The sequence below is a fragment of the Prionailurus bengalensis genome, chromosome C1, assembly GCF_016509475.1.
Source record: "Prionailurus bengalensis isolate Pbe53 chromosome C1, Fcat_Pben_1.1_paternal_pri, whole genome shotgun sequence".
Taxonomy (NCBI): Eukaryota; Metazoa; Chordata; class Mammalia; order Carnivora; family Felidae; genus Prionailurus; species Prionailurus bengalensis.
Genome location: NC_057345.1, coordinates 29417163 through 29443109, shown reverse-complemented (window position 1 = coordinate 29443109; position 25947 = coordinate 29417163). Strand labels below are relative to the sequence as shown.

The 25947-nt window shown below is 51.2% G+C and overlaps 2 long non-coding RNA genes across 4 annotated transcripts in view; both read right to left on the bottom strand.

Moving 5' to 3' along the window:
• Positions 1-1121: 1121 nt before the first annotated feature.
• LOC122480314 lies at positions 1122-7342 on the bottom strand. 2 transcript variants are annotated; one of them, XR_006296551.1, is made up of 3 exons: positions 7200-7342; positions 3428-6224; positions 1122-1646 (listed from the first exon to the last, which is right to left on the bottom strand). It is a non-coding gene; the product is annotated as an uncharacterized LOC122480314 (long non-coding RNA). The 2 variants fall into 2 exon arrangements; XR_006296550.1 differs by having other exon boundaries at positions 6091-6224.
• A 37-nt stretch (positions 7343-7379) lies between these two features.
• LOC122480313 overlaps positions 7380-25947 on the bottom strand; it is a 61994-nt gene continuing 43426 nt past the window's right edge. Inside the window, exons 1-3 of one of the 2 annotated variants that reach the window (XR_006296547.1) lie at positions 21327-21741; positions 17054-17165; positions 7380-7429 (exon numbers count right to left, since the gene is read on the bottom strand). This is a non-coding gene — a long non-coding RNA (uncharacterized LOC122480313). Of the gene's footprint in view, positions 7430-17053; positions 17166-21326; positions 21742-25947 lie in introns of those variants that run through there. The other variant, XR_006296548.1, reaches the window with a different exon arrangement.

Sequence of the window (25947 nt, the reverse complement as noted above, 5' to 3'; positions counted from 1 at the left end):
TATTGAGTGCCCATTACTTGCCAGGTATTATTTGGATGGTGGAAACAAAGGCAAAAATCCCTGCGCTCAAAGAGCTTACATTCTCTTGGGAAGACGAACAACATAGGAAATAAATAAGTAAAAAGTATAATACGATATTGCTGAGTGTGTTAAGAGCCATAGATAAAACTAAGTCAGAAAGAACAGGGTGTTCCTCCCAGAGAAGGTAGCTTTTTGTTCTGTTTCGTTTACTTAAGTAATCTCTACACCCAAGGTGGAGCTCGAACTCACAACCCTAGGACCAAGAGTCATATGATCTTCCGGCTGAGCCAGCCAGGCGCCCCAGAGAAGGTAACGTTTGAATACAGACCTGAAGGGGATGACAGAGGGAGCCATGAGGAGATCCGGGGGAAGAGCATTCCGGCAAAGGACACAGCGCACGCAAAGGCATTCCTGAGGCAGGAATGTGGCCGGTACATTTGGGGAACCAGGTGGGTAGTGTGGTTGGAGGGAAGTGAAAGGGGGGGAATAGCGACAATGGCAGGTGGGGAGATTGAGCACGTGGGACCCTGAGGCTGCTGTGATGACCTCGGCTTAACACCACGTTGAGACGGGCCACAGTGAAGTTTCTGAGCAGACGAGTGACGTGCTGTGACTTGAATGTTAACAGGATCGCTGTGTCGCAGCATAGGGAATAGACAGCTCGGGAGAGGGGACGGATGGCGGTGCTCAGCCATGACAGTGCAGGTGGATGGAGGTGGTTGAGTTTGGGGTGTGTTCTTGAAGGGGAACGACTACGTGCCAGGCGTTGCTTCTGGTCCTGGCGTTATCTTCTGTCATCCTCGCGACCACCCTGTGAAGCAGGTCCTTGTTCCCCATTGTAGAAAAGGACAGAAAAGGAAACTGAGGTTCAGAAAGGTCACACAGCCAGTGAGTCAACCCAGGCTTCTCCAAGCCTGAAGCCCGAGTTCTTCACACTCCGCTCCGGCGCCTGCCTGGGCAGGATTCCAACAAGGAGGATATCTAGCCACAGACTCCCAGAAATGGGGAAACTAAGTCAGGACACTTACCCGCTGAGAAATGTCCCTAAAATGCCATCTTAACCATGCTTTCTCTTTCCATTAAAGCTCAAATGATACTTATTGGTCTTAAGTGCTTTTATTTTCACTTACACAGTTTCCAACTTTTAATCAATCTTTTTTATTTTAAATTCCATCCAAAACCATCAGTGAAGGGAGAAGACTGTAAGGGGAGGGGAGCCATCGGATGATTGCAAGATACGAGCTGAGGCACTGGAATCATCCATCACGCTCGTGTTCCAGCACGGCTGTGGGCCAGGCCGTGGGCCAGGGAGCCTGGGGCAGGCGGGGAAGGCGGCCCCAGTCCCTGGGGGGCAGCCCGCACAGGAGGGGAACCGTATCCAGGCGAGGCTGCCTGGGAATGACCCAAGGAACTGAGCAGGGAGGTCCAACCGGGGAAGGCTGGAATCCAAACACAGCCAGGAGGAGAGGAGTCCCAAGTCCAATCCCAGAAAAGGTCCAGCGATGCCAGAGGGACCGTCGACAGGCAAACAGTTGAGCTGGAGCACTCATGCTCCAAAGCCCAAGCCGGCAGATCTTCCGGCAGGTGGTGGGGCCGCCCTTTTGCAGGTGGGAAGTCCGGGAGGGCTGCCGCAAAGGGAAGGAGAAAAAGTCATGAGTTGTCGCTCTCACTGCTGCTGGGGCCGATGATTAATATGCAGCGGCGGGAGGTGGGGGGGGCGGGCAACAACTTCCATTTTAAAAAGCCCGACGCCTGTGTGGCTCTGGGGCTGAGCCCACATGGGAGATGGACATAGGGAGCCCCTCTCTAGAGGCCGAAGTGGGCTTCTAAGACTCATCTGTCACCTCCACAGCAGCCTGGGCCAGCCAGGTCCCTTCGAGTGAATTGCAAGGAAAGGAAGGAGGAGAGGAGAGAAAAATGGAGAGGACAAAAGGGAGCTATGGCAGTCACAGAGAAGAGTCCATCCTGCTCACCTTGATACAGCCATGCCTGCATTCGGAGGTAGATACCAACACCCTCCCAGGGAGACATGCACACCCAGAAATGGACCAGCACATGGGCACAGGCACAGAGGCACTCACGAATGCAGGTACAGGGCGGGTTTACAGACACTGACACAGAGAGGCACAGGGCACTAGACAGGACACACACGCTGAACAGCGATGCCCATGGATACTGACGGAGGTGGGCATGCGTGCACCAATATGGATGCACCAGTGTGCACACGCCTGTACGGATACTGAAAGATACATACAAATGGACACCCACACATTCGGGTGGAAACGTACAGACAGACACACACGGATGCTGACGTGTACACGCAAGAAGCTCACCTGGACACAGAGGTGCAGGCCAGGCACACACACACAGGTACACGCGGACACACGGACACACCTTGACGCACAGATGTGCACAACTACATAGATCACGCCTATTCTTACACTGCCAGGTGATGCATCTATGCCCATTTATAAGAACACACGCGGGGCGCCTGGGTGGCTCAGTCGGTGGAGCAGCTGACTTCAGCTCAGGTCACGATCTCGCGGTTCATGAGTTCGAGCCCCGCGTCGGGCTCTGTGCTGACGGCTCAGAGCCTGGAGCCTGCTTCGGATTCTGTGTCTCCCTCTCTCTCTGCCCCTTCCCACTCACGTTCTGTCTCTGTCTCTCTCTCCCTCTTTCTCTCTCAAAAATAAATACACAATAAAAGATTTATAAGTCACACGTTCGCAGATGTATCCCGAGACGCATGCACACGCACAAAGGCACGTTCAAGGCCGTGCTCGGGCACTGCCAACAGCCAGGACACGCACACAGCTGGGCTCTGTGCTGCACTCAGGCCCTGGCTCTCAGCACCCCCAAGCCGGCCCCCTTCAAGCCAGGTGCTCTCCTGACCTTCTCCTGCCAGCCACCCAGCTCTGGCTGGCTCCCTGGTCCTCGGGCCCTCCCACCATCTCTCGTCCGCCCACTGGCCCTGGGCCAGGCCCTGGGCTCCAGGATGGCAATTGCCCCATTCTCCCAGGTGCCGACTCAGCCAAACTTCACACCCAGAAGTGGAGCCAGGCCAGCGGGGCTTGTTGCAGCCTGCTTGGGGCATCAGCGCGGGGGAGGCAGGAGGGAGCCAAGATCCTGTGGTGGCAGAGAGAAGAGCAGCCCCAGCCGCCCGTGCGGGCCTGCCTGGTAAGGCTGCTGGCTTCCTCTTCTCCGAGTCATCCACCCTCCGCAGGCCTTGGGCTCCCCGCCTCTGTAATGGGACAGCACGCCCGTCCCACTGAGGTGTCAATTAAGTGTCCACATCACCTCCCGGATGAAAGAAAGCTTTTGCCTCCTCACAATAGCTCTGAGACCCAGGCTGTATTGTGGCTGGGTTAGACCAGGTAGCGGAGCTCCGGAAGGGGACGTCACTTACTCAAAGGAGCAGACAGGACCGGAACCCGGGTGCCTGCTCCGAACTCCACAGCTTTCCTGGGCGGTAAATATGTAGCACGTGACTGCCAGAGCCCAATGACTTGCCCGTGGCAGACATCATTAATCGATCACAGTCTCTCTCCTGGGGAATCCAGACTTGGCCTCGACATCCTTCTCAACGCACCGCTCCAGGCAGACAATCGTAATTGGCCAGAGTTGGCACCCAGGATGAAACTCACTGCCACGCTGTCGCTACATCTAATTCATCTAATTCAGAGGGTGGATGTGACGATTACATGAAATCAAGGGCAGAATACTTTGGAAGAACACAAGTGATGTGCCTATCAGAGGCATTTTAGTACAGTTTCCAGAGGCTATTGCCATCCAAGTCCACCCCAAGTCTCACGACACTGGGGTGGAGGTTTAGGGGCAAGACAGCCACTGCCGTTGCTCTGTTTCACAGAGGGAGACACTGAGGTCCCGGTGAGTGTGTCCAGGGTCACACAGCTAACACCCAGAGTGGGACTGTGATTCAAGCAACAACCCCTGTTTCAGTGCTCTTTGACCGTCCATGGCCCTAGCCAGACGGGACAGGCCAGAGTGTGTGGGCCTGGGGGAGCCAGGGATGGAGGGGGGCAGGAGAGGCCAGTCTCCTCCCAGCAGAAAGGAATCGACCCTACAACTAATTGGTTCAGAGTGCTTCTTTTGACCCTAATTAGCTATTTGTCATGTCTCCATTTGCATACCAGAAAAGATGCAAATTTGCATATTTGTAAATGAGGCTGAGCCTGGATGTGGGTTCTGGAAGAGCTTGGCGGTTGCTGGCAGGCAGGGAGGCAGCTGGCTCTTGCCACTGAAGCATGGGCCGTGGAACGAGGAGATCTGGAAGACAGCTCCTTGGCTTGGGGCTGCAAGGTGCTCTCAGAGGAGGTCAGACAAGATGGCCCGCTTCTCTCCCTCCCTCGGGGCTAAGTGGATGGGCAGGGAGAATGGGTGAGCCTAACGCTATTTTGATTAGATGAAACAAGGAGGGGGGAATATAAAGTAATTTCAGGACGCTCTGTGCTGGGAAGCCTTCTGTTCCCGTCCTTGGATAGAATCTGTAACACTTGCAAAGTGGGGGGGGGGGGGACATCTCCCTCCACCTCGCTAGAGGATGAGGTTTGGGAGAGAATGGAGGTCAGGGGGAAATCATTCTCTCCCTCTCTCTCTCTTTCTCTCTCTCTCTCCTCCAGACGCTCATGCACACATACACTTGTACACACATCTTACAGTTCACTAGCACATGCACACATACACACTACACAGACAAGCCTCTGCACCCACCCCCTCCAGGAGCACCTTGACACACAACACCCCAGACCCACAACGATACATACGCAACTCTAACTGGAGAGGCGCATTCGCACATGCAGACATTCCCAGACTTCCCGCCACATACACATTCACGCCCTTACACATACAGACACACACTCAAACACTCGAACATAGATGTAGGCATACAGACTCACTTAAGCTGTGCGTAAATATTTACATACACACACACGCGCGCGCACACACACACACACACAAGACATACACGAGAACATCCTTGCTAAGACCAAATTCCCTGGCAAATTCTGGAAATTCTGAGCCCTTTGCCAGAGTTTCTGGTGCCTCTATGGGAAGAGACAAAAGAAAGTAGGTAGCCACCCTTCCCAGCGAGGGAGCAGGTGTATCCTCAGAGAACGGGGACCCCAAGTAGGGACTGGTTCTTCCTCTAGGAAAGAAATGACTAGCAAATGCCCCAGTGCCTTCTGGGGTTTTGTCTAGGGCTTGGAGCAGGGTCTGAGTGGGCCTTGACAAGCGGGAGAGCACAGTAGGGAGACCGAGGGAGCGTTCATCTATCGCTGGGGTCTGCCATGCACTGGGCAGGAAGGCACCAGTGTCTCAGACGTCCACGTTGACCTCGGCAGCCAGCGCGGAACGAGGTGGCACAGAGCTGCTGCACCTTCGGGCATGCAGGCACCAAGATGCCGAGTTCAAAGGGAGCCCCAGATCCGTAAGGCTTCCCAGGCTGTGGGGCCTGGGGGCTGGACACTGGGACGAGGAAGCCCAGGGTCAGGGACCAAATGCTTCCACTGTTCCCATCCCCGGCATCTCCTCCCCAGTGCCTGCACCCCAAAAGGCAAGCTAAATAGCTCCGTATTTGTAAATTAAATATAGCTGTACTCCAGCTTTCCAAAGAGCTGGGAAGGAGAGAAGGAGAAAGAAAAAGAGAGAGAGGAAGAGAAGAAAAGCTGCCGCCCTCAGGAAAGTCTGGCTGGTACAGATTGCCTGAGTCATGAATATTCATCTGGCGAATGAGGAGAGCGAGAGTCTGCATAACAGCTCCACCCACCCAACTGAAAGAAATGTCACCGCCTTTGCCAATAAAGTGCCAAAGGAAGCCGGTGGAGGCTGCCAGCCAGACGGTGCCAAACTGCTGACTTCCACTCCCAGGCGTGGAGAAAGCACATTGTTTCCGGCCCAAGGAGCCGCCACTCGGGGCTGGGGGAGCAGAGCTGGCGGCTCAGAGAGAACCAGGAAGAAAAGTTACACCCGCCACCCACGGGAAGCCTGGCGGGCAGCGCGCCTGGGCCACAGCCTTCCCCAGTGTCCCTCCAAAGAGGGGTTCGATCCGACCGTTCGAGGGTGTCCTCTCTGGCCAACCACCGAGGGCCCAGCTCCCAGCTGAGAGAGCTCCATGCTTCTCACATCCTTGAAGGTGTCTCCCAGACGGTCTTCACGAATCCTGGATGGTTACTAGAAACCAGAGGCTGGGGGCAGGGGGCAAAACAGGTGTTACTTTGGGACCCAGAAGTCCACGGTCGCCGTGGCCCCGTTTTGCCGAAGGGTACCCCCCAAATGCGGGCGACTTCCCTCTCTGGGTCAATCCTATTGCTTCTTCTTCCAGGAGATTTTCTCTGACCCCTTTCTCTAAGACAGAGTCTGGTTCTCAGTCCCAGGCACCCACCTTCCCGGGCCTGAAAGCTTGCCTTGATCCGGTTTTGTTCCCGCCTGTGGCTGTTTCCTACCCCCGGGCTGTGGGCTCCGGGGGCAGGGACTGTGGCCTCAGCGTGCCAGCCCACCACAAGATTCCGAGAAGGCATCTTGAGTAGTTGGTTACACAGGGGCGTCTACGCCCGTCCATTCCTGTCCCCATGCCTGTACCTGGCCCTGGGTCCTTCCTGTTGCCCTGCACGTGCTGGTCAGGTCCCCAGGAGGTCAGGCATCCTGTCCCAGAAGCTCAGTGGGATCGGGACAGGCACTGAGTGGCCGGCCTCCCGTCCCCAGGCCCCTGCTCCCCATGAAGAGGGCTGAGAGCTGCCAGCGCCCCTCAGCACCCCATCCTCGTGGTGGCGCCCGTCCCGTGGTGTCACAAACCAGCCTGCCTGCCCGCCGGTCTACCACAGCTGGCTCCCTCCAGTAATTACCTAAATGAATGGAATAAGCAGAACTGGAGAGAGGATGTTCTCTTAGTGCAGAGAAGCAATTAGGGCTGTGGGCGTCTCCAGCTGCTGCTCCTGTTATGTAAAGTTTGGGATGTGTATTTGGGACTTAATGAGGATATTTATGTGTTCACATCTTACCTTCACAGACTGCTCATTTCAAGTATCCCAAGTACTCTTGGGCCGAGTACGAAGCAGTACAAGCCAAGCGACAGGCTCTAAGGGACGAGTACCACCTCTCGGTAGCCAAAGAGACCCTCTCTCAGGGTTCATGGACCCCCAGAAATCAAGGGTGACACCCACCTGGAGCCTGGCTCTGCTCAAGGCCTCCGGGGACGGAAAGTCCTTTACTGCCTGGGTGGCTCAGTCAGTTAAACATCCGACGTTGGCTCAGGTCGTGATCTCGCGATTTGTGAGTTCAAGCCCCCACGTCGGGCTCCGTGCTGACAGCTCGGAGCCTGGAGCCCGCTTCGGATTCTGTGTCTCCCTCTCCCAGTGCTCCTCCCCTGCTTGCGCTCTGTCTCTCTCTCTTTCTAAAAAATAAGTAAGCATTAAAAAATGTTTTTAATTAAAAAAAATAAAACAAAATATCAGCAATTGTTGCAAAGTTCTTCCTTGAACTGAGCCAAAGTCTGCCTCTTTGCAACATCCCTGAACTGGCCCAAACATTGCCCGTGGCACCACGCAGGACATGTCACTGCATCTGTCCGAGGTCAGCCACTAACCTTGCAGAAGGTAAATTTCAATTTTGCAATTGAAAAAGTTTCTGTGGTCAAATAAGTTTGGAAAACTTCTGCATCCGTTTCTTGGCTGCAGGACTTCTCTGAGCCTTTACTGTGCTCACAGGCACCCAGCTGAGGGTGCTGCATTTCATGAAATGTATTTGCTCACAGAAGCCTTTTTTTTTTTTTTTTTGTGGAACAACCTCCAGAAACCAGGGCTCTAAAAGCACATTTTAGGAAACACCGCTTCAGAATGTTAAAAGCAAACACTTAATTCCTTGGCCTGAGCTCCTTCAACATTTCTCCTCCACTGGGCGTGATGCCCGGGCCTCTCCCCATTCTGGACCTTTGCTGTCAGTGAGCTCTGCCATATGCCTGTGTTCCTCCACTGCTCCAGACAAGCTCTGGTCAGGGATGGTCCAGAAGAGCCTTTCCCTCCAGTATCCAGGACCCCATGTTCTCACTGATGCAATCAAAACACCATCGGGAGGATGGCAGCTGAACCCCACTGAGTGTCTTCCACGACTGTTCCTCCAGCAAGCCACGACTGAATCTCAGTTCCTTATTCGGCTCTCAGACCCTGCAGTGGGAGCCCACAGGCAGACTCCCCTTAGGCCAGGTGTCCAGACAATGAGTCCCTGCTTTGCCTTCCCTGGATGGCAAAATGGTGAGCCATGGTGAGCCCCCAATATCTGTGTACCAGCTAGTAATTTACACGCAGCCGGGCTTTTTCACAGCATCACACAAAGCATGCATCTAGTCACCGCACACTCACAGACAGAGCACTCTAATCACCCTGGGCTCCAGACCCAGAAGTCTTCTGGGGCTGAAGCCACAGCCCACACCTGCACTGGGGGCCTCTGGCTCCACCAGACCTCTCCCCTGCACCTTCAATCACGGCCTCCATGCCTGCCTTCCCATCATCCTTCAAGTATGTGTTCAAGCCCAGGCATGGAAAAGAGGCTCCTCTCACCGGCCAAGTCCAATAGATTCTGGTGGCTCCCTGGTCTGGCTGTTGGGAAAAAGGTGTTTAAGCTTCCCCAGGTTGCGCAGAATGTCTAGAGATGTCTGCCAGGGTTGGGGAGTGGGCAGGGTGGTGCCCATGCCAGTTAATGCCAACCCCCCCCCAAGCAAGGCTCAGTCCCTTTCCCTCAAATCTATTCCCCCAAGCTACAACCCTCCTTTCTCCCTTAACAAACACCCAACTCCCACACACACCCACACATGGTCCCATTCCCCCACCCAAACTGCTCCCTCCAAGGTCACCAACAGACTCCTATTTGTCAAGTCCCGTACCCTCTCCCTGGTGTCCGTGCCTTTGCAGCATTAGATATGGTTGACCTTTCTCTGGAAATTCTCCCCCGCCCTATGGAATTCCAAGACAAGCTATGCCCCCCCCTGCCCCCCGTGGTTCCTTGCCTTTCTGACCATTAATGCAGTTTCTTCCATCACATAAATGTGGCCATGTTCCAGGGCCCGATTTCCAGCCTTCTCTTGCTCCTACACCCCCTCCTTCCGAGATCTCATCCACAGCTTGGTCCTTGGGAAAAGCCCTCTGTGCCCCTCAAGTGTGCCCCTAGGATCAGCCTCCTAAGAGCCGTCCTGCTGCCTACAGGCCACAGCAACAAGCCAAAGCTCCGAAATCCCAGCACTTCCTCTCTCCTCCAGAATCAGCTCCCACTCCAGGTTCTCCACGATGCATAATCCTCCCAGGCTCAAGGATCAAATTCTTGGCAGCATCTTGACTCTTTATCTGCATCCATTAAATCACGATGTGCCGAGTCCTCTTATTTAATATTTATCTAATTTCCAAAATAAAAATAGCTTTATTATTTATTCTGATTGAAGAACATGATATATCCTCAGTATAAAAAAAATCAAAAAAAATCAAACCAATACTTAAAAGTAGGAAAAAGAAAGTAAAAAATCACTCAAAATCCTACCACCCAGATATAACCACTCCAGCATTTTGGTGAACAGCCTTCCAGACATATCTCTATGCATATATACACATAGAGATCTATGTATATAATTTATAGACGAGGGATTGTATTATACATACTGTTCTCACTGACACCTGCTTTTCTCTCTCAACAATATGTCATAGACATCTTTCTATGTCAATAAATAGAGCTCTACAAAATTATTTTAATTACTTCATAGTATTCCATTGTATGTACGTATCATACTTTATTTAGCTGGGTCTCTATTGATCCTTTAGAACGTTGTCAAGATTTTACTCTCATAAACAATATTGTGGTAAATATCCATGTACATATCTCTTTGCTTATTCTTTGTAATTATCTCCTTAGGATAAAATCGTACAAAGGAAATTGCTGCAAGAGTACACTATTTCCAATTTTGCCACTCTGTCCTTCTGAAAACGTACAATGTACTTCCCATCAACAGTGTCCCAGCATATCTTTCCACACCCTCACTAGCCCCAGGTTTTAATGTTTGGTCAAATCAACAGATGGCAAAAGACATTCATTTTTACTGGCATTGTTTAAATTATTAATGAAAGTAAATGAGTATCTTTTCTTCTTTTTTTGTCATTTGTAATTATTTTCTTTGTGAATTGCCTGTTCGTGTCTTTTGCCCATTTTTCTAATGAGATATTTATCTTTTTCTTAATGAATGGTTTAAGAGTTCTTTGCACATTTGAGAATCAGATTAAACAATTACCGATCATATACACTTTCCCTTTTCTCCTTTACTATTTTTTTAATGTTTTTATTTATTTTTGAGACAGAGAGGGACAGAGCATGAGCAGGGGAGGGGCAGAGAGAGAGGGAGACACAGAATCTGAAGCAGGCTCCAGGCTCCAAGCTGTCAGCACAGAGCCTGACACGGGGCTCAAACTCATAGACCATGAGATCATGACCTGAGCGGAAGTCGGACGCTCAACCGACTGAGCCACCCAGGCGCCCCTCTCCTTTACTATTAATGGTCTTAAACTTTTCATCTTCATATATTCAAATGTATCAATCTTTTCTTTTATGATTCCTGGATATCCCATCATGCTTAGAAGGAACATCACCACGTTAAGATGACCAAAATAGTCATTCATATTTATTCATTCGTATTCATGAAGACTCTGTAGTCTTCATGCCTTGGTCTTATTGGAGAAAGACAGAAAACCAGCTTGTGTTGTAATGGCTGGCCCATGCCAACACCATTTATAAACCAGCCCATATTTTCCCAACTCAACAGAAATGCCATTTTATCGTATACAAAATTCCCTTAAATACTTGGATCCATTTCCAGACCCTCTATTCTATCCTGGTGATCTGCTATTCTTACATAAGAATTTTAATTATTGTCCCTTTATAAAACATTTTAATATCTGAGAGGGTAAGTATTCATCATTTTTCTTTTTCAGAATTTCCCTTAGCTACTCTATTTTTTTTTATTCCTCCAGATTAGCTCTATAATTATTTTTGTCAAATTTTTTAAAAATCCTGTTGCAGTATTAATTGGAGTATCTTCATTTTTGTACACTCCCTTAAGGAGCACGAACAAACTTAAAGCATTAAATCTTTTCACCCAAGAACTGGGGACATGCCATATTTATCCGAGTCTCTTTTCTATCAGGCAAGTTTTCTGGTTTTCTTCCTGTAAATCCCACATGTTTCTAATAAAGTTTATTTCCAGGCATTTTGTGTTACTATTTTCTTCTTGACAGTGCAAATGAGGCCTTTTACTTTACCTTCTAGGTAGTCATTTTATAAATAGAAAAGCTATTTGTTTTTATATGTTGTTTTGTTACTGGCCATTTTACCAAACTTTGCTTTTTCCAGTTGTTTTCATGAAACTGTCTTGAATTTTTACAGATAAATAATAATCATATCTGCTAGATATGATTATTGGCTCTCCTTTTCTAATATGTATCTCTTTTTATTTCTTGTCTAATTACAATGCCTAGCACCTTAGGAAAAGTGGGGTTTTTTTTTAAATTTTATTTATTTTGAGAGAGAGCACAAGCAGGGGAAGAGGAGAGAGAGTGGGGGAGAAAGAATTCCAAGCAGGCTCTGTGCTGTCAGTGTAGAGCCTGATGAGGGGCTCAAACTCATGAATCTCAAGATCATGACTTGAGCTGAAATCAGACGCTTAACCAACTGGCCACCCAGGCACCCCTAGGAAAAGTGGGTTTTTTTAATTTTTTTATTAAGAAAAAAATGTTTTAATGTTTATTTATTTTTGAGAGAGAGAGTGCGAGCAAGAGAGGGGTGAGAGAGAGGAAGACACAGAATCTGAAGTAGGCTCCAGGCTCTGAGCTCTCAGCACAGAGCCTGACTTGGGGCTCCAACCCACAAGTGGGGAGATCATGACCTGAGCCAAAGTCAGATGCCCACCCGACTCAGCCACTCAGGTGCCGCAAAAGTGATTTTTTAAAATACTGATAACAACAGCTGCCCTGGTCTAGTTTCTGACTTTAATGAGAACATATCTAGGGGGTCACCAGCCTAATGTCTCCCATGCATCCCTTCCTGTGACCACTATCCTGGTTTGGCTTGTATTAATTTGTCACTTGTGTCATCACAAATGTGAATAAGGTACAGGCTTTGAAGTCAGATGACCTGTATTCGGGTCCTGATTGTCATTTAGTAACTATACGGTCTTGTCAAGTTATTGAAGATTATTGAAACAAAAGAAAAAGAAAGAAAAGAGAGAGAGAAAGAAAGAAAGAAAGAAAAAGAAGAGAAAAGAAAAGAAAAAAGGAAAGGAAGGGAAAGGAAAAGAAAAGAAAGGGAAAGAAAAGAAAAGAAAAGAAAAAAGAAAGGAAAGGAAAGGAAAAGAAAAGAAAAGAAAAGAAAAAAGAAAAGAAGAGAAAAGAAAAGAGAAAGGAAAGGAAAGGAAGGAAAAGAAAAGAAAGGGAAAGAAGGGAAAAGAAAAGAAAAGAAAAGAAAATGAAAAGAAAAGAAAAAAGAAAGGAAAGGAAAGGAAAAGAAAAGAAAAAAAAGAAAAGAAGAGAAAAGAAAAAAAGGAAAGGAAAGGAAGGGAAAGGAAAAGAAAAGAAAGGGAAAGGAAAGGAAAGGAAAAGAAAAGAAAAAAGAAAAGAGAAAATAAAACAGAAAGGAAAGGAAAGGAAAAGAAAAGAAAAGAAAAGAAAGGAAGGGAAAGGAAAAGGAAAAGAAAAGAAAAGAAAGGGAAAGAAAAGAAAAAAGAAAGGAAAGGAAAGGAAAAGAAAAGAAAAGAAAAGAAAAAAGAAAAAAAAAAAGAAAAGAGAAAAGAAAAGAAAAGAAAAGAGGAGTTATTATAAGGACTAAGTGAGATAATCCACACACTGGGTGCAGTATCAGTAAATGATCATGTTCTTAGGTCTTAGCCCCCAACTTCTCCTTCCAGTCCCATCTATATCCTACTCTTAGGTTGACCTTCTCAAATCCCACTCGGCTCACAGCACCCTACCATGCCCTCACTAGCTCACAAGTCTTCAAATATCCCCCACTGCCTACAGAATGAAGGCCCAGATTCTTACACTTGTGTCTGAGATCTTCCATTATTCAACTCCAAACTTTCTTCCAGCCTGATTACCTGTGGCCTCCTGCCACCCCTGCTCATCACACACCTCTCCCAAACCTTTCCTCCAGCCTAGATGTTCTCCTCACTAATGGCTGCCTGATACCAAGTAGGTCCTCACTCTACTCAGATCCCTGTATCAGATTTTAGCTCTAAATAATGCAAAATTAAAATCCAAATGGGCTTTTAAAAGTAAATTCATCAGCTCACTTAATAGAAAGTCCAGCTGCAACAGGCTTCAGGCACAGTTTGATCAGGGCTGGGACAGAATTCTTCTGTGATGTTCCGGGCTCTTCCCACATCCGTATGTTTACAGTAATCTCCGGTTGTGTTCCCAGTCACCAGATGCCTGCCAGGAATTAGATCCACAAGCTACCTCATTCAAATCCAGATAGAGAGACTGGATGTCTTTCTCCAGTCATCTAACAAAAAAATTCTGGCCTTCTGTCTCACTGGGCCAATCTAAACCAATTCCTGTGGCTGGGGAAATGTGTGTATTGATTGGTTTAGAACCAATCCATGTGTCAAAAATGGGTCTTGGGGAGAAGGACTATGTTGACTGGCGAAGTCAATCAGGACTCCACTCCAAAGCCACATACACCATGGGAGATGGATGGGGGGTTGACAATTTTAATTGCACTATAACCTCTTCCACATCACTCTCCTGGGACTTAGCCTTCCTTTAAGGCCCAAGTCAAGCTCCAGAGTTCTGATAATGGACCCACTCTCTTTTAACTCCCAGAGTCCCTACTCTCTGCTCAACATATGGTAAGCACGGCCATATATAATTTGTTTATATAGTCATTTGTCTATTCTTCCCAGCTGATTAATAAAGTCTACAAAACACTAGCAAGCTAGCCCTTTTGACCTTCACAACAATCCACTGAGACTCAGAGAGGTTAAGTGACTTGCCCTGTGTCACACAGCCAGAGATGACATTGCCCCCAAAGGCCACTGCAATGAGCTCGCACTCTCTCATTCTCTCTCTCTCTCTCTCTCTCTCTCTCTCGCTCGCTTGCTCGCTTGCTCTCTCACGGGTACACACCCCACAGTTTCTCCTCCAACCACCAACTCAGGCCTGACCCGAAGATGCAGAAACCTACCCCTCCCCCTCCCAGCACCACCTTCTTTTTCCCACTCCGCCTCAATTTCTAGAGCTCTCAGACTTCCTCCAAAGAGTACAGAGAAAGTTTTCCTGCCAGACAGCAGTTTCTAAGATTTGTGTGACAAGGCCAGGTACAATTCAAATGACTCTGGGTGATTTAATCTGCTTGGGGCTGGGGTGGTAAATCAGCGCAGCCCAGGCTGCCACAGCCGCCCCAGAAACCCACGAGCCGAGCTGCTGGTAGGCGGTTATATCTGCAGATCTGCAGGTGACGGTCTGGAAGCGTGAACCTCGGCCTGGGGAGTTCCCCTCCGCTGCACTCGGAATGCATTTGGAGGGTCCTACGGGGGCCCGCAGCCACTCCGGGCCTACGCGTTCCACCAGGAAATAGCTTTCCCAAGGATGCAGCTCTGATTCCGCCTCCCCGCTGCCCCCCCCCGCCCCCCTGCTGGCTGTCAGAGCGCCCCCACCCCCCACCCCGAGTCCACACTGGACTTTTCAGGGAAGGAGACCAGCGTCGGTCAAGCTCCCACTGAAACTGCCGCCTCGCTGCCAGGGCCTCGTGCACCCACACACACCCATTACCTCATTCCATCTGCACAACAACTTAATGAGGGAGGCATGTCTGTCCTCAGTTTACAGGTGACTTAATTGAGGTTCAGAGCGATTAAATAACTCGCCCAGGGTTATTACACAGCTAGCAGGGGGCAGAGCCAAGATTCAAATCCAGATTCATAAGACTCCAAACTCCTCATCCTGTTGGATCCACCCCTCTGCCGAGGCCAGAGGGAGCAAGTAGAGGGCAGCTGTCGCTGGAACCACGTCGTTTGAGAAGAGAGGAGTCGTCCCTGGCTGAAAGGGAGGTGATGCTCTGAGTGAATGGAACAATCGCTTTGCCCCTACAAGAGAGATGTCTGAGGAGAAGGGAGTCATGTTTGTGAGGCTCCTACTGTGTGCCAAGCAGGTGTGCCTACACAGGGGCTGTGCACCAGGTGCTCAACATCTTGCCTCCTGCCCGTGAGTCCTTAAGCAGTGGGATGCTGGCAGATACTTACCAACTAGCAGTCTGGAAGAAAGAAAGAGACCCGGCTTGTAGCAGCGGCCAATTCCCATGGTCTAAATATTCCCACCGTGGTTGACTTCGAGCTACCAATGGGACGTCACTGACCACAGAGTTGAGAAGAGATGCCTTCAGTCGGTTCTGGAAGCCAGTAGGAACCCACTCCAGCACACCACCGCCTGTAAGGGAGGCTTAATTAAACCCACTCAACAGATGAGGCCATGCAAAAAGGCACTCAGGGCCGAAATCCATTTCTATGCAACTTTCTAAATTCACATGGCCTGCATAGCCCCATATTCCCTGAACCAGAAGCAACGCAGGGAGCCACGACCACTGGTCTCTACTCTCTGAAGGTGGAAAAGTCCCGCGAGGTCCCGAAGGGCAGAAGAAGACCAAAAATCCGGCAGACTGAAATTCAGCATGAGGAAGAACTTTCTGAGTGCCCCTCTAGACTGACAGCTTCGGGAAGGCAGCAGCCAGCCGTGCCTGGCACACAGTGAATGCTCAATGGCGAATGAATGAAGAAAGGAGTGATCAATTGAATGAAAAAGTCATGACATACATGTTCCATTGATTCTTCACACTCACCAAACTCAAAACTGAATTCATCTTCTTCCCCCCAAAATCTATCCCTCCCCCAGTGTTTCCATCTCAGTAAGGACCACGGAGCCAGAAACCTGGGGTCCTTCTGCCTCACTCCTCACGTGCAGTCAATCAACAAATCCCATCCCCCCCACTTCCCGGTTCCTCCTGAACTGATGTTGTCCTCAACATGCCCACTCTGCCCCCACGGCTCAGACCATCACCGTCTCTCCCTGAGTGGACACGCGGCACCCTAACTGCCCTCCCGGCACTCACCCTGGCCTGTATCGACTCCCAGCCCCCGTCAAACGCATCATCAAACCTGCCCACGTGATCTGTCAAAGCTGCCCCTCTGCGCAGGTCCTTCCCACTCCTTCGATGGCTCCCCACTACCCAGAGGATAGAACGGAAGCCCCTTGGTCCTCCACGGTCTGGCCTCACCTCCCTCTCCTGTTTGACCCCTTACCTCTTGGCCCACCGCATGTTGGTGCAGAATGCATGTAAAACACCACCAGACCCCTCGGTGTCCTCTGCATGTTATCCAGGCCTCTGGAGGCCCCTCCCTCTCCCACCTCCCTTCCCTTCACCTCGAAAACTCGTTGCAGACTGAAGTAAGATGATCTAGAAGGTGATTTCTGGGGGCCTCTTAGACTAATATTTCATGATGATTCTAATGCCAAGTCCTTAATTCAAGGCCTTCTGGATTTTATAGTCACCTTCTGTCTTCACGGGACCCTGCAAGGGTCTGTAGGGGCTGTCAAGTTCAATTCCACCATTTTAACGGACAGAAAATCTGAGGCCGAGAGAGGGAAAGGGATTTTCCCAAGACCACACAGCAAGTGAGCAGTGGCAGCTCCAGGACAAGAACCAGGCACCTGCCTCGCAGCCCAAGACTCTTTCTTGGCATCACACTCTCCACCCTGATCCCCTGATTCCAACACAACCATCTTGACAACCCCACCCTGATTCACCTCTTCACACCCAAGCCAGATTAGCACCTTTCCTGCCTTTGCTCAAGGCCATTCTCTCACCTGCATTCAACTTCCAGAGGGCCACCTCCAGGAAACCTATCCTGGTTATCCAGCCAACCCCATCCACACCCCACACCCTTCCCCTAACCCCCTGTATCTGTCAGAACTCAGCAACTAAGGTTTGGCTCACTCACAGCAATCAGTGTCTTGTGCCCTCTCGCCAGGTAGGACACCCACTCTTCAGGGCTGGCCAACATCTCATCTTTCTCCTCTTCCTCCTTCTGCATCCGCCAGCTGGATATACAACTGCTCAGGGTGACAAAGGATAGCGCAAAAGAGCATGGCATCTGAGGTCAGGCACATGCAAGGTCAGATCCAGGTCCGTATATCCCCGACTGGTTAACCTTAACCCATGTGAGCCTCCGAGCCCTGCTTCGGGTGAGCTTGAGCCCTGATTCAGGTAAAACACGAACCCCGGGTGAGCCCTGCTTCTCTCTCTCTCTCTCTCTCTCCCCCCCTCACTCACTTGTGCCCTCTCTCTCTCTCACACTCCCTCTCTCAAAAAAAAAAAAAATACATCTGAGCCTCAACCTTCCTTATCTATAAAATGGGCCCTATCCCCCAGGGTTCCTCGGAGGACTGAATGACATCACCCAGGTTACAGGTCTAGCATTTTTTTGGTGGGCTCTTGGTAAATGAGAGCTCCCCTCCCCATTTCTTTCTCAGTAAATCCCCAAGACACTTGAGGGGAAAAAAAGCTCTTCTGGGCTGGGAGGTGGGCAGACTCCTGGACATTTTCTCTCGCTCGCATTTTCAACGGGCTACGAGCAGCCTGTGTGCAGAAACGTGGGGCGTCTCCAACCCCCTTCCCCACCCCCAACAATCTGCTTTAACCTTCCTGTCTCCAATGCCTTGTTTATTTTAATATCACTCGTTTCGCTTTTCTGTTCGTGCAAAAAAAAAAAAAATTTTTTTTTTTGTAAAAACAGATTTAAAAGGAAAAGAAGCATTTAATGAGTAAAACTGTCTGCAGCCCTGTTTCTTTCTCAGGAAAAAGTGGCTGTGATCCTGGCATGAGAGAGGAAAGCCGAACAGCTTCCCTTCACTGCAGCTGGCAGGAGCAGTGCGTTTCAGAGTGGAACAGAACCTCCAAATTAAACAGTACGTCTCCCAGCCAGGCGCTTCCTGTGCCGAATTCAGCTTGGCAGGTGACACCCCAGCTCAAGCAGGGATCCAGCCCCGACATGAGCAACTTACAAGGCTCTCTGTTCCTGCCCGCCTCCAGCACAGAAGACCCAACGCTGCCAGGCCCTGGAGAAGCACTGACCTCCGGGATAAGGCTCTGAGAGGAGAAGGACGTAGCTGGAAAGGGAGTGGACCCACCTGGCCAGTGGCCAAGGGGACCAGGACCCCTCCCAGTTCCTCAGCATTCAGGGACCAGCACATTCCTCTGCCCAGAGAGCATAAAGACCAGATCCAGAACTTTCTGTTCAAACAGAAGTTCAGAAAATCTGCTGCTACTTCCCCACCTCCAAAGGTGGCATTTTGGAAGGCTACTCTGGATGGAATCCAAGGGCCAAACTCCAGAAGGGCTCTGCCTACCTCAACCGCCACCCCCCCCCCGCACCCTCCCCCCCCCCCGCAAAAAAAGATGAAGGACAGAAAATCACACATGACCTTCAAATATGCACAGTAGAGACTGCCCCAGGGCAGAAAGCAGGCTAGGCCAGGCCAGTGGTCCCCCTCCCTTGTTCCAAACTCCATACCTTTCTTGATGTAGCCTAGTGACACATACTGAACTCACTGGCCCTTGAGCTCCTAAATCCCTTTCTCATTTTTTCCAGTAGTCAAGACAGGCCCCAGCCTTTACTGTCCCTGGGACATTTCATCATGCCAAACCCACCTGACCACTCCAGCCTGTTGAAATCTTTCAGGATCCTGACTTTGCTATCTGAGCTCTGCTCTGTCCTTTTTCTCTGTTCTATCACCTCTTGCTGTTACAAGCTTGCACCCTTTATACCTCGTTTTGGGTCTGTGGCATATATTGGTCAGAACAGGGTAGAAGGCAGAGCCCCACGGCTACCTCTAAAGACCCACGCAGACTGACCTGGTCCCGACTCTATGAACATTCTGTGGCGGTCTTTCAGCCAGACGGGAGCCCCCTCGATGCCCTCCCAGCCAGCCATCATGTCCTAGAGAGCATGACAGACCCTATCCAGTGTTTTAGGAGGCAGCGCGATATGACACGAAGGGCCAGACAGATTCAGGCTTGAATCCCAGTGCCCTCAGTCTTGGGAATGCCATTCAACTTCCCGGAGCCTCAATCTCCCATCTGTAAAATGGATACTGTCACATCCAGAGCACAACTTGTGAAGATTAAGATCATATATGTGAAGTATCCAGCTCGCGACAGGCACCCAATAAATAACAGATTCCCCCAATCGCTAAGCTGTCCGGAATCTGAAAGATTCGCCTGGTCTTGCTGAGCCCATGTTGGCTCCGGGGATGACTACCTTCTTTTCTTTTCTTTTTTGAAATGCTTGTTTTTATTTATTTTGAGAGAGGGAGACAGCACAAGCAGGGGAGGGGCAGAGAGAAAGGGAGAGAGAGAGAATCCCAAGCAGGCTCCAAACTGAGTTCGCGGGGCTCGAACTCACGGACCGTGAGATCATGACCTGAGCCAAAATTAAGAGTCGGGCGCTTAACCGACTGAGCCACCAGCTGCCCCTTCTTTTCTAATCACAGACGTCACCATCCATACGAGGCCCTCGTATTAATCTGAGATCAGCCAAAGCCCTGGGTCTTTTTGAGGTGAACTCGTGTCAAAGCAGTCTTCCCTTCCTGGATCTGTGCGGTCGTTTAAATAAAATGGCAACGGTCATAATGACAGCTTAATCCTTCCAGTCCCACTATGAAAAAAAAGTAGCAGGGCGCCTGCACAGCTCAGTCAGTTGAGGGTCCAACTCTTGATTTCAGCTCAGGTCATGATCCCATGGTCGTGAGATTGAGCCCCACACTGGGCTCCATGCTGAGTGTGGACCCTGCTCGTGATTCTCTCTCTGTTTCTCTCTCTGCCCCTCTGCCCCACTCCCACTCTCACACTAAAAGAAAGAAAGAAAGAAAGAAAGAAAGAAAGAAAGAAAGAAAGAAAGAAAGAAAGAAAGAAAAGTATCTCCATTTACTTACGAGGAAACTGAGGCTCAGAGACGTTAAGTGACCTTTCCAAAGTCACACAGCTGGAAAGTGTGAAAGCTACACACAGTTCTGTCTGACCCCAAACACCATGCTCTCAATAGTAGACAATTTTTCCTAAATGTAGGCCTTGAGGGGATACTTTGTCTCCAGCCCTAGTGCACTTGTCTTTTTGGGTCTTGGCACCGAGGTCACTTGGTTGAGCGCCTTTGGGTCCCGATGCTGTCATCCACAGGGGTGGCCACGCCTCACGCCCACCTCCCAGCAGCTCTGTAGCCACCACCTTCACATAAAAGGGAATGAACTGGGGCACCAAAGCCCATTGCTCCCTGAAGACTGGGACCACTGGGTTCCTTGTCTTGGCCCTAGAGGCTGACCTCCACGTGGGCATCCTAAGCTCTTGACTCCTGGGCCCTTGACCACCACCCCCCATAGCCTAAGCACAAGGCCAGCCCAGCCCCTCTTCCTCAGCCCTTCACCCGGGCCCAGCCACCTGCTGCCCAGCCCTGACACCTCTGAACTGACCACTGCCCAAGGGGTACCGCCAGGCCCCTCCTCCCAACCGCAAGTCCAGATTATCCAGATGCTGAGTCCAGCCACCCAGCACGGCTGTCCTCCAGTACTGACTACCGGCCTTCACCCCCCTGACTCCTCCCAGCCCAGGGGGCAGACTGGCTACAGGGTGCGGGGATTCCCTAAGTTTGGGGCATGGTCTGCCCATGGGGAAAGGAGAGAGCGGACCGAGGGAGCTCCCAGAGCTAGGGCTCAGGCCCATGGCCACCAATGGGGCAGCGTGTCAGGGAAAGGACTCCTGGAGTTTCCAGGGGAAGCCATCCTGGGCCTGTTGGCAGAGCCTTGACGATGTCCAGTCAGGACGCCCAGATCCTAGAGCCTCTATCAGAGAACTGCTCCCCAGGCCCCAGAGGACAGAGCTCTGGAGCAAACCCACCCACCTCCCAAACACAGTCACCCCCACAAGCAAAAACACTGCCCCTTGGGGCGCCCGGGTGGCTCAATCAGTTAAGCATCCAACTCTCGATTCCAGCTCAGGTCACCATCTCGCAGTTCGTGAGTTCAAGCCCCACGCTGGGCTCCATGCTGCCAGTACAGAGCCTGCTTGGGATTCTCTCTCTCTCTCTCTCTCTCTCTCTCTCTCTCTCTGCCCCTCCTCCCCCAAAATAAATAAATAAACAACAACAAAAAAACCCACAGCCCCTTGACACTCACATCCTGCAAGCACTTACTTTATAAGCCCACTCACAAAACATACTTCACAAATCCACTCGGGGAGAAGTGCAGCCAATCACTCAGCAAACACTGACGAAACACCTGTCACACGCCAGGCGCTCTCCTGGGCACGTGGGATACATCCGTGGCCAAACCAGACGAAGGTCCCGCCCTTGCAAGGTCTCTCGTTCTCACCGGAACACCAACAGTAAAAAACAAGCTTAAATGAATAAATCATTTAGTGTACTGGAAGGCGATAAGGGCGAAAGAGAAATTAAAATCAGACAGGGGGAATCTGGGTGCCTCGGAGGAGGCAGGCAGCAATTTTAAGTAGGGTGGTGAGGGCCTCATTAAAAAAGTGACACTTGAGGGGGGCACCTGGCTGGCTCAGTCAGAGAAGCATGTGACGCTTGATCTCAGGGTCATGAGTTCAAGCCCCACATGGGATGTGGAGATTACTTAAATAAATAAAACTTTTTTGCAAAAAGTGACACTTAGGGCGCCTGGGTGGCTCAGTCAGTTAAGCATCTGACTCCAGCTCAGCTCATGATCTCACAGTTTGTGGGTTCGGGCCCCACGTCAGGCTCTGTGCTGACAGCTCAGAGCCTGGAGCCTGCCTCGGATTCTGTGTCTCCCTCTCTCTCACTGCCCCTCCTCTGCTCACGCTCTGTCTCTCTCTCAAAAATAAATAAACATTAAAAAATTATTTTTTTAAACAGTGACACTTGAGTGCTCCATAGCCACATCTGTGTGGCCAGTGCCTCCTGCATCGGACAACATAGTTCTAGACGTTTCCATCAACATGAATTCCCACAGTCGGGTAGATATTCTCTGTCTCAAATCCCAGAAGACCTACTTAAGCTACCAGGAACGTGGGCCACTCCCGACAAGAAGGTTGATAAATGTCACCAAGCTAGTGGGAATGACCACAGGACCCCACTGCCTCCTCCAGCTAATGCCTTCTCCCATTTCCTCCACATACTACCTAAACCACTGTCTTTACCTTACCCTCACCTCCCTGCTCCCTCTTCCCTCCTCCCTCCCATACCCTGAAATCTGCCCCTCCGTCCTCAGAGCTCCTTCAGAAAAGCTGCTCCTGGGAAGGTACACAGCACTCTCTTTCTTAAAAAGTATCTTTCCCGGGGCGCCTGGGGGGCTCAGTCAGTTGAGCATCCGACTCTTGATTTTGGCTCAAGTCATGATCTCACAGTTCATGAGTTTGAGCCCTGCATCGGGCTCTGTGCTGACAGTGCGGAGCCTGCTTGGGATTGTGTGTGGGTCTCCCTCTCTCTCTCTCTGCCTCCCCCTCTCAAATTAAATAAATAAACATTTTTTTTAAAAAGTACCTTTCCCTCTTGCCTGGCTTTCCACACTTGATCTGCCCCTCGCCGATGTCAACTTCTACTGGCCCACATACAGGACTTCATGATTAACAGCATTTTCAAGAAAGGAAGGCAAGTGACCCGTAAGAGAACACCTGAGGGAGCTGATAAGGTTGTTCATTCATTCATTTGTTCATTCAATGAATACGCACTGAAGTTTCACGAGGCCACCTGCGCCAGAGATGGTTCTAACGGGGGGAACCCAAGCCCAGCTTACTCAGAGAAACACACCCTCACGTTCTCACAGACAGACTAGAAAGTCAGAACTGGCTGGACCCTCGGTGGCCAGAAGGAAGACCAGAGAGGGGCGCCAGCTTGCCCGAGGCCAACAGCGGGCCAGCGGCAGCGGGGGTGTGATTTTCCGACGCACCGCACCCTCCCCTGCCCGTAGGCCGCCAACCTCAGCGTGCCACAAAGGTTCCCACGCTTGGCAACACCCACAGATGGGCACGCGGACTCGTGCACAGGGGCACACGGGCAGACAAGCACACTCACACAAAAACACGAACCTCCTTCCCCTCTTCCAGGCAGCGCGGTGGGGCGAGATTTGGACAGCGTCTTCCGGTCTCGGCCTTGCCTGTCCTCCTCACCCTCTCCCACCCACCCCGTGCACGCTAGCCGTTCCGGCCTCCTGCCCTAACCGGGGGCCGCGGGTCCCCCCCGGATGGCATGCGTGTCATACAAATGCATCACATGTGAATGTGTACACGTGTGGTTTGCAACGGGGTGGACACATCTGTAAGCGCTCATGCACGGGGGCTCCGCAATGTGTGAGCACCTCTACGTGTGCGTGGAGGCGCAGGTCTGCGCACATGTGTGTGCACGCTCCCGGGAAGACGGAGAAATTTATCATCTAAATCTCGCTTCTCCAGGGGATGAAAGCAAAGCAAAGTTCAGGTTTAAATCACAGCACCACGGGCAGGAGGGGTTCCCTTGCCTTACATGATTATCTGCGTGCGGTGTGCAGCCGAACGGGCTCGCAGGCAGGAGGCAGCGAGCAACCCGTCAGCGGGGAGTCATTTGTTGTCTCCAGGCCCTTGGGGACCTGCCGTGGCTGCTCCTGGAGCGGGAGACCCGAGTGTAGCAGCAATGAGCACCAGCCGGTCCCGGGCGCTGGGGGATGGGGGAGGACGGGGCTGGCAGCCAGCTCAGGCTTCCCTGTGCGACAGAAAAGCAGAGGGTGACCAGGCGGGAACCTCCAGGCCAGAGAGAAGCCCGGGGAACTTCTTGGCCTGGACGGAGAGAGAGTCCAGGCTAAAGGGCAGCCCCCAGCCTGCCAAGCTGTCCACTGGCCAGGAAAACACCATCGGGGCTCCAGGAAGTCACAGCCTGACGCAGTTTGCCTGACTCTTTTCTCCTGGGTCTACACCTCCTGCCCATCTCCATCTCTGTCCCTCTCTCTTTGTTTCTGTGTGATCGTTCTTTGTCTCTCCCTCTCTCTCTGTCTCTGGGATTCTTTGATCTCTCCAGGCTTCTCTCTCCATCTGTCTATCCCTCTATCAGCTCTAACCTCAAGGCTTTCCTCTGCTGACCCCTGTCACCTGTGGCCGTGCTTGTGACACACTGCACACCTCCCAGAGCATGCCATCCCATTCGAGCCTCCCCTCATTTGGGGAACAGGCTGAGGGAGCCGGGACTGGGAATCCCATTGTACGGATGAGGAAACTGAGTCCCCCCGGATACTAGGGGGCTTGCCCAACGCCACGCAGCAGGCATGGGCTTAAAAATCCAGGTGTGATGGGGCGCCTGGGTGGCGCAGTCGGTTAAGCGTCCGACTTCAGCCAGGTCACGATCTCGCGGTCCGTGAGTTCAAGCCCTGCGTCGGGCTCTGGGCTGATGGCTCAGAGCCTGGAGCCTGTTTCCGATTCTGTGTCTCCCTCTCTCTCTGCCCCTCCCCCGTTCATGCTTTATCTCTCTCTGTCCCAAAAAAAATAAATAAACGTTGAAAAAAAAAATTAAAAAAAAAAAAAAGAGACAATGCATATGAACAATAAGCAGAGTGCCTAAAACACAGTAAAGCCGCGATAAACACTAAAATTACTACTAGAGGGGCGCCTGGGTGGCTCAGTCAGTTGAGCATCCGACTTCGGCTCAGGTCATGATCTCGCGGTCCGTGAGTTCGAGCCCCGCGTCAGGCTCTGGGCGGATGGCTCAGAGCCTGAGCCTGTTTCCGATTCTGTGTCTCCCTCTCCCTCTGCCCCTCCCCCGTTCATGCTCTGTCTCTCTCTGTCCCAAAAATAAATAAACGTTGGAAAAAAAAAATTTTTTTTTAAATCCAGGTGTGTTTCCACTGTGTGCCAAGGCTCTCCCACCTCCACCTCACCGGGAGGCACGAGCAGCTCTCCCCAGCAGCCCAAACCCTAAAGCAAAGAGAATTTAAGAACTCTGTGCCAAGAGCACAGCTCATCCCCAGCCCAAGCACTGAAACTGCCTTCCACTCACTCAAAGGTCTAGAAAACATAAGCACTGAGGTGGGAGGCCTAGGGCCTGTGCCTGTCCCCCGATGGACGCCCCATCACCATCCCACTCTGCCTGATGTGTCCGTATGTCCCCACCTTCCCTGGGCCCACCTGGAATGAATGGGCTTCCCGCTTCTTGAGTAGGTGCCTTCCGAGGTCTCAGTCTTCCCATCTGTACAATGGGAACCATGGGTCTCACTCACACTGCCGAACCAGGCCCCTGCTCCTAAAACACAGGCACTCCTCTTCCCCTCCTGGACCCTGATCCCCTAAAAGACCTCTGACTTCAGCCTCCAAGAGCTCCCCCCCGCCGCACCCGCCCCGGATACCTCGGAAGGATCCCTGCATTCCCGCGGGCCCAAACTGGCTTTGACCAGCTGGGCAGCCGGGCAGCAACCGTGAAGCCGTGGGCCCAGAAACAGAGCCCCGTCTGCGGCAAGGTCCAACAGCCTCCGGAAGCCTCCACCGCCGCCTCCAGCCCCCACCCGAGAGGCGTCAGCACCAACGACCCGCCAGGGCCTGCCCATTTTCCTTTCTTTTCATTGCTGGCTCCGCGCGCAGTTATAGAACCAGGTCTCCACAGAGTAATTTACTGGCAGAATCTCTCCCAGAATCCAGCTTGAAACCAAGCTGTAAAAACAGCTTCGAGTGTAAATAATTCATGCAGACAATATGACTTTTTTATGTAAATTCGGTGCATTAACCCTCTATTATAATGATGGACGACAGATAGGGGCGACGTTGCCTTGGTAAGAGCTAATGGATGGCCGCCATAAATTCACTGCACATTTTATTGTGTTGCTGGAAATTGTGCCTTCAGGCAATGCT